This window comes from Myotis lucifugus, unplaced genomic scaffold, assembly GCF_000147115.1.
Source record: "Myotis lucifugus unplaced genomic scaffold, Myoluc2.0 scaffold_2, whole genome shotgun sequence".
Classification (NCBI taxonomy): Eukaryota; Metazoa; Chordata; class Mammalia; order Chiroptera; family Vespertilionidae; genus Myotis; species Myotis lucifugus.
In genome coordinates this window covers 31,861,779-31,870,381 of record NW_005871050.1, presented here as the reverse complement: position 1 = coordinate 31,870,381, position 8,603 = coordinate 31,861,779, and positions in this window count along the sequence as shown.

Sequence of the window (8,603 nt, the reverse complement as noted above, 5' to 3'; positions counted from 1 at the left end):
ATTTTAAACATAAGAGGATACATTATTTTAAAAAGCCTTTACGTGGCTCCACACCCTTTCTGAGTAGAGCGTGAACAAGTCGTGAGAAACCTTTCTGAGCACAGGGACATGTTGCGGATGGAAATAGGTACATTTTCCATGTGTATGACCTTTGACCCGGCGACAAAAAGCGTACACCTATGGATGAGAACAGTGGGGGGGGGGTAGAGGCAGAGGGTGGGATGGGAACTGGGTGGAGGGGAGCTATGGGGGGAAAAAAGGGGAACAACTGTAATAATCTGAACAATAAAGATTTATTTTTTTAAAAAAGAAAATACATCCTGCATATCAGATATTTACATTACGATTCATAACAGTAGCAAAATTATAGTTATGAAGTAGCAACGAAAATAATTTTATGGTTGGGGGTCACCACAACATGAGGAACTGTATTAAAGGGTTGCAGCATTAGGAAGGTTGAGAACCACTGAGTTAGATGAAAGAACTAGTGATATTGAAGATAGGAATAATGAAATGATGCAGAGGGAAGAAGAGAGAGACCTGAGGATAAAGAAATATGAAATAGCTATAAGAGACATCTCTGATTCCATAAAAAACAACAATATCAGAATCATAGGCATAGCAGAGGAGGAAGAGAGAGAGAGTATGGAATGGAGAATCTTTAAAACAAATGGTGGATGAGAAATTCCCAAATCGATGGAAAGAACTAAAACCTAATTTCCAAGAAGCAAACAGAACACGTAGTTGCCTCAATCCAAAGAAGCCCTCTTCAAGGCACTTGGTAATGAAACTGTCAAAAATTAGTGATAAAGAAAAAAAATCCACAAAGCATCCAGGGAAAAGAAGGAAGCAAACTACAAAGGAAAAAACATCAGAATTTCACCTGACTTCTCAGCAGAAACTCTACAAGCGAGAAGAGAGTGGAACCAAATATTCAAATGACTGAAAGAGAGAAATTACCAGCCACCCATATTATATTCAGCAAAATTATCCTTTAATTATGAAGGAAAAATAAGAACATTTCCAAACATATAGAAGCTGAGGGATTTTACCACTAGAAAACCTCCACTGCAGTTAATACTTAAGGGAGTTATTTTACCTGAAACAAAGAACGTAAGGTCATAACACTACCAGTAGGATTGCCAAAAAACTTGCAGCATAAATAAAGATAATTTGTGACAATAAAAACATACAAGTGGAAGAGGGACATGTATAAATATGTAAAGGAAGATGAAGATCAGATGCACTCAAAAGGGAAAAAAACTATGGTATATATGCAACTTCACTTTTTATAAAACTAATGGCAACCATACACAGAAATTCCCCAAACAAGACATATAGCTTAAAAAAAAGAGGAAACAGAGAAAAGATGTATGGAATATCATGTAACAAAAGAAGCATAAAGGAAACGAAGCAAGGGAGGCACAGAGTTTCCAGAAAACAAAAGATAAAATGGCTAAAGGAAATCCTTATACATCAATAAATACCCTAAATGCAAATAGTCTAAATTCACCAGTAAAGAGGCACAGAGTAGCAGAGTGGATCAAAAAACAAAACCCAACCATATTCTACCTACAAGAGACACATCTAAACAGCAGAGACAATGGTAGATTCAAAGTAAAATGTTGCAAAATGATAAGCAAATAACATCCACAAAAAGAGGGGTGTAGTCATACTTATCTGACAAAATAGATCTCAAGATAACAAGATAACAAGAGACAAAGATGGATACTTAATAATGATAAAAGGAACACTACATCAAGAAAATATAACACTTCTTAATATATATGTGACCAACCAGGGAGCACCGAAATTTATTAAATAGCTACTCACAGAACTAAAGGGAGACACAGATCAAAACACAATTATAGGGGGGAGTCAAGATGGTGGCCAATAGGATGGCAGTGAGGGAGAGAGAGTGAGTGAGTAAGGGAGCCAAAGGGGAGTGTGTGGACGTTGTGTGTGTGTGTGTGTGTGTGTGTGTGTGTGTGTGTGTGTGTGATGGTTAGATCCTGCAGGACTTTTGCAGGCTGGCAGACTGGGCTCTCTCAGACAGGGAGCCCCCACTACTGCTGCAAGCATTCTTGGGTGGCCAATGATGGCACAGAAAGCATACCATCTTGAAGGGGAGAGCTGCTGTGACTAGGAGCTCAGCCTCACCACCACCCGGACTGGCCTCAGATACCACCTGGGAACCTACAGCCACTTTAGCCAAAGACCTGCTACCACAGCTACAGACACATGGACACAAGGATTCCAGGCTTCCTGGCTGCAGGCTCCTGTGAGTCCTGGAGTGAACAACCCCCCAATGACCTGTTGCAATGGCCACAAGCCCCATGTGTCCCAGTGACTAGGCTCTCCGGTGACTCTTTAGGCGCATGACCCACCGGCTGACCCACCACTGCAGTCACTGATGCCGAGCATCCCAGCACCTAAGCTCTCTGGTGACTCTCAGGGTGTGCAATGCTCCTGCCAACCCTCCACCGCAGCCACAGGCCCTGTGTGTCCTGGTGCCTGGGCTCTCTGGTGACTCTCAGGGTGCGTGACCCACCCGCCAACCCGCTGAGGTGGCCACGGGCCCAACACATCCCGGTGCCTGGGCCCTCTGGTGACTCTTGGGGTGTGTGACCATCCCACCAAGACCTACACTTCAGCCACAGGCCCCATGCCACTTGGCGCCTTGACCCTTTGGTGATAGCAAAAATGGGGAGACAAAGAAACAACAACAAAAGGAAATAAAAGGAGGAATCACAAAAAAAGGAACTAAATGAAACAGAGGCATGCAACATGTCAGAAAAATAATTCAGAGTAAAGGTCATACAGTTCATAAACCAGATGGGTGAGAAAATAAACAACTTATGTAAGAATAAAGAGGAAATAAAAATGATATAGATACAATAAAAAACATAATGGAAGGTTTCAATAGTAGACTAGGAGAAGCAGAGGACCAAATTAGTGAGTTAGAAGACAGGGCAGCAGAACACACACAATCTGAACAGCAATTGGAGAACAAAATTAGAAAGCAGGAGGAAAGCATAAGGGAAAGGGAGCTTTGGGAAAACATGACATGAAGTAACATATTTATAATAGGGATGGCAGAAGGACAGTAAGAGGAACAAGGATTAGCAAACCTATTTGAATAAATAATGGCAGAAAACTTCCCTTATTTGGGGAAGAAAGAAGTCACACAAGCACAGAGAGTCCCAAACAAGAATAACCTGAAAAGACCCACACCAAGACATGTCATAATTACAATGGCAAACATTAAAGACAAAGAGAGAATCTTAAAGGCTACAAGAGACAGAGAGTTACCTACAAAGGATATCCATTAGATTATCAAATGATTTCCCAACAGAAACACATCAGGCAAGAAGGGAATGGAATGAAGTATAAAAAGTGATGCAAAGCAAGGGACTGAATCCAAGAATACTCTATCCAGCAAGGCTATCATTCAAAATTGAAGGGGGAAATCAGGAGATTCACAGACAAAAAAAGGCTAAGGGAGTTTATCACTACTAAGCCAGCATTACAAGAAATGCTAAAAGGACTGTTGTAAAAAGAAGAAATAGAAAGGGAAGAAGGAACACAGGCATAAATAATAAAAATGGCTACAAACAAGTACCTATCAATAATAACCTTAAATGTAAGTAAACTAAAGGCTCCAATAAGAAGACATAGAGTGGCTGAATGGATAAGAAAACATGACCCATATATATGCCATCTACAAGAGACCCTCCTCAGAACAAATGACTCACACAGACTGAAAGTGAAGAGATGGAAAAATCTTTTTTCAGGTAAATGGAAATGAAAAAAAGCTGGGGTAGCAATACTTATATCTGAGTAATTGACCTCACAGTGAAGGCCATAACAAGAGATAAACAAGGCCACTTCATAATACTAAAGGGATCAATACAACAAGAGGATATAACTCTGGTAAACATATATGCACCCAATGTAGGAGCACCCAAATACATAAAAATAAAACTTCTGGAAGATATCAAGGGAGAGATCAACAGCAAGACAATCATAGTAGGGAACTTTCATACCCCATTGACATCACTGGACAAATCCACTAGATAAAAAATATTCAAAGAAACAGCAATCCTAAATGACTTACTAGATCAGATGGACTTAATTGACATCTTCAGAACATTTCACCCCAAAGCTACAGAATATATTATATTCTTCTCAAGTGCACCTGGGACATTTTCAAAGATAGACCACATATTGGGACATAAGCAAAGTCTCTTTAAATTCAAGATTATTGAAATCATATCTAGAATCTTCTTAGTTCACAATGGCATAATCCTATATAATAAAAGCTTAATATGCTAAGTGTCTGGTCGTCCGGTCGTCTGTTCAACCAATCAAAGCATAATATGCTAATGATATGCTAAGGCTGCTCAACTGCTCGCTATGATGTGCACTGACCACCAGGGGGCAGACAGTTGACCGGTTGACCAGTCGCTAGGACATGCACTGACCACCAGGGGGCAGATGCTCCAACTGGTAGGTTAGCTTGCTCCTGGGTTCTGGCCAATCAAGACTGAGCGAGATAAACTGGACAAGCCCTGGACCCTCCCATGGTCCCTTCTGGGCTGGCCAACTTCCTGCATCCCTCCCCAGCCCCAATCGTGCACTGGTGGGTTCTCTTGGCCTGGCCTGTGCCCTCCTGCAATCCAGGACCCCTTGGGGGTGTTGGAGAGCCAGTTTCAGCCCGATCCCACAGGCCAGGCTGAGGGACCTCGCTGGTGCATGAATTCATGCATAGAGTCTCTAGTATTAGAAATAAAGCACAATAAAAACTACCACAAAAATTCAAACACTTGACGGCTAAATAGCATGTTAGTAAATAATCAATGGGTTAACAAAGAGATCAAAGAAGAAATAAAAAACATCCTGGAAACAAAGGACAATGAAAACACAACAATCCAAAATCTATGGGACACAGTGAAAGCGGGCCTAAGAGGAAAGTTCATAGCTCTATAGGCCTACCTCTAAAAACAAGAAAAAATGGTAATAAATTTTCTAACACTACAATTTAAAGAAATAGAAAGAGAGCAACAAGAAAAGCCCAGAGTAAGCAGAAAAAAGGAAATAATAAAGATCAGAATGGAAATAAACTACATACAGACAAAAGAAAATACAAAAGATCAATAAAACCAAGAGCTGATTCTTTGAAAGAATAAACAAGATTGATGAACCTCAAGCCAGGCTCTCCAAGAAACAAAGAGTGAGGGCCCAAATAAACAAACTGAGAAGTGAAAGAGGTGAACTAACAACAGACCCCACAGAAATACAAAGAATTGTAATAAAATACTATGAACAAATCTATTCCAAAAAACCTAGAACAACTCTCCAAAAATTCATATGGAATAAAAAAGGAGCCTGAATAGTTGCAGCAAACTTGAGAAAGAACAACAAAGTTGGAGGAATCACAATACCAGATATCAAGCTATATTACAAAGCCACTGTTCTCAAAACTGCCTGGTGCTGGCACAAGAACAGACATATAGACCAATGGAACAGAACAGAGAACCCAGCAATTGACCCAAGCCATTATGCTCAATTAAAATTTGACAAAGGAGGGAAGAGCATACAATGGAGTCAAGACAGTCTCTTCAATAAACGGTGTTGGGAAAACTGGTCAGAAATATGCAAAAAATACTGAAACTAGACCACCAACTTACATCATACACAAAAATAAACTCAAAATGGTTAAAGGACTTAAATATAAGATGGGAAACCATAAAAATCTTAGAAGAATCCATAAGCATCAAAATATCAGACATATGTTATAGCAATATCTTTACTGATACAGCTCCTAAGGCAATGGAAACTAAGGATAAAATAAACAAATGGGACTACATCAAAAAGTTTCTGCACAACAAAAAACCATCAACAAAACAACAAGAAATCCCACTGTATGGGAGAACATATTTTCCAATGTTATATCTATAAGGGCCTAATCTCCAAAATTTCTAGGGAAGTCATACATCTTAACAAAAGGAAGATAAACAGCCCAATAAAAAATGGGCAAAGGGCTTAAATAGACACCTTTCAAAAGTGGACATACAGAAGGCCAAGAGACATATGAAAACATGCTCAAAGTCACTAATCATCCTAGAGATGCAAATCAAAACAACAATGAGATACCATCTCACACCTGTCATAATGGCTATCATCAACAAATTGAGAAACGACAAGTGCTGGCGAGGAAGTGGACAAAAAGGAACCCTCATGCACTGGTGGTGAGAATGCAGACTGGTGCAGCCACTATGGAAAACAGTATGGATTTTCCTCAAAAAATTAAAAATGGAACTCCCATTTGACCCAGTAATCCCACTTCTAGGAATATATCCCAAGAAATTAGAAACACCAATCAAGAAGGACATATGCACCCCTATATTTATAGCAGCACAATTTACAATAGCTAAGATTTGAAACATCCTTAATGCCCATCAGGAGATGAGTGGATTAAAAAACAGAGGACACATATGTAATACCTTAATCAATAAATAAATTTAAAATAATAAAAATAAAAAACAGTGGTACTCCCGAGTGTGGGCTCCTGTGAGTTCCAAAGTGTGCTCCCCTCTGGCAGGCCAAAAGCTTTAGCCTAGGGCACTGCGACCATGTGAGTAGCAGCCACATGAGCAGCCTGCCCCCATCCATGGAGCAGCAGACTCATACATTCTGCCCACGTCGGAGGAGCAGCACCCCTGCGAACAGCCTGCCCCTGCCGGAGGAGCAGTAGCCTTGCACGAAGCCCTCCCCCATCCACAAAGCAGCAGCCTCATGGGCAGCCCACCCCTATCCAAGGAGCAGCAGCTGTGCAAGCAGCCCATCCCTGTCTGGGAAGCAGCAGCTCCATGAGCAGCCCACCCCATCCCAGGAGCAGGAGCTGTGTGAGCAGTCTGCCCCCATCCAAGGAACAGCAGCAGCGTGTGCAACCTGTCCCCTTCTCAGGAGCAGCAGCCCTGCCGGCATGCCACCCCATTCCAAGGAGTGGCAGCCTCACATGGCCTGCCCCTGTCCGAGGAGCAGCAGCCCTGCAAGTGGCCTGAACATGTCTGAGAAGCAGCAGCCCCATGCAGCCCACCACTGCCTGAGGAGCAAGAGCCACATGAGCATCCTTCCCACATCTGAGAAGACACAGCCCCATGCAGCCCACCCCCGTCTGAGGAGTAGCAGCTGTGTGAGCAGCCAACCCCCATCCAAGGAGTGGCAGTCTCATGAGCAGCCCACCCCTGTGTGAGGAGCAGCAACTGTGCGAGCAGCCTACCCCCAGCAGCCAGAGGAGCCACCACTGCTGCAAGCAGCGCACACCAGAGGAGCCGCCGCCAACTGAGGGGCAGCTGCTGCTGCGACCACCGGAGGAGCAGCTACTGCCCGAGGTGCCGCTGCTGCCTGAGGAGCAGCCCCTGAATGCCTTGACCCCTAGATCCTTTGGTGAGAGCAAAAATGGGGAATAAAAGAAACCCCCAAAGGAAAGAAAAAGAGGAAGCACCAGAAAAACAGCTTAGTGAAATGGAGGCATGTAATATGTCAGAAAAAGATTTCAGAATAAGGGTCATGCAGTTCATAAACCAGATGGATGCATAAATCAACAACTTATGTAAGAATCAAGAAGAAATAAAGAGTGATATAGCTGCAATAAAAAACACCATGGAAAGTTGCAACAGTAGACTAGGATTAGTGGAGGACCAAATTAGCAAATTAGAAGACAGGGAAGCAAAACACACACAAATTGAACTGCAATTGGAGAAAAAATTAAAGACAGGAGGAGAGCCTAAGGGAGCGTGGGGATAACATGAAACGAAGCAACATATGAAAAATAGGGGTTCCAGAATGACAGGAAGACCAACAAGGGTTAGAAAACCTATTTGAAGAAATAATATCAGAAAACTTCCCTGACATTGGGAAGAAAAAAAAAATCACACAAGCACAGAGAGCACCAAACAAGATGAACCCAAAAAGACCACACCAAGACACGTTGTAATTATGATGGCAAACATTCAGGACAAAGAGAGAATCTTAAAGGCTGCAAGAGAGAGATAGAAAGTTACGTACAAGGGATCTCCCATTAGATTACCAAATGATTTCTCAACAGAAACCCATCAGGCCAAAAAGGAATGGAAGGAAATTTACAAAGTGATGCAAAGCACGAGACTGAATCAAAGACTACTCTATCCAGCAAGGCTATCATTCAAAATTGAAGGGGAAATAAGGAGCTTATCAGGCAAAACAACAACAACAAAAACAAAAAAAAACAAAACAAAAACAAAACAAAAACAAAACAAAACAAAAATTAAGGGAGTTTATCACTACCACGCCAATAATGCAAGAAATTCTAAAGGAACTGGTATAAAAAGGAGAAATAAAAAGGGAAGAAGGAACACAGGCACAAAAAACAAAAATGTTTACAAAGAAGTACCTATCAATAATAAATTTAAGTGTAAATGGATTAAATACTCCAATCAAAAGACATCGAGTGGCTGAATAGATAAAAAAAACATGACCCATATATATGCTGCCTACAAGAGACCCACCTCAGAACAAGGGACTCACACATACTGAAAGTGTAGAGATGGAAAAATATC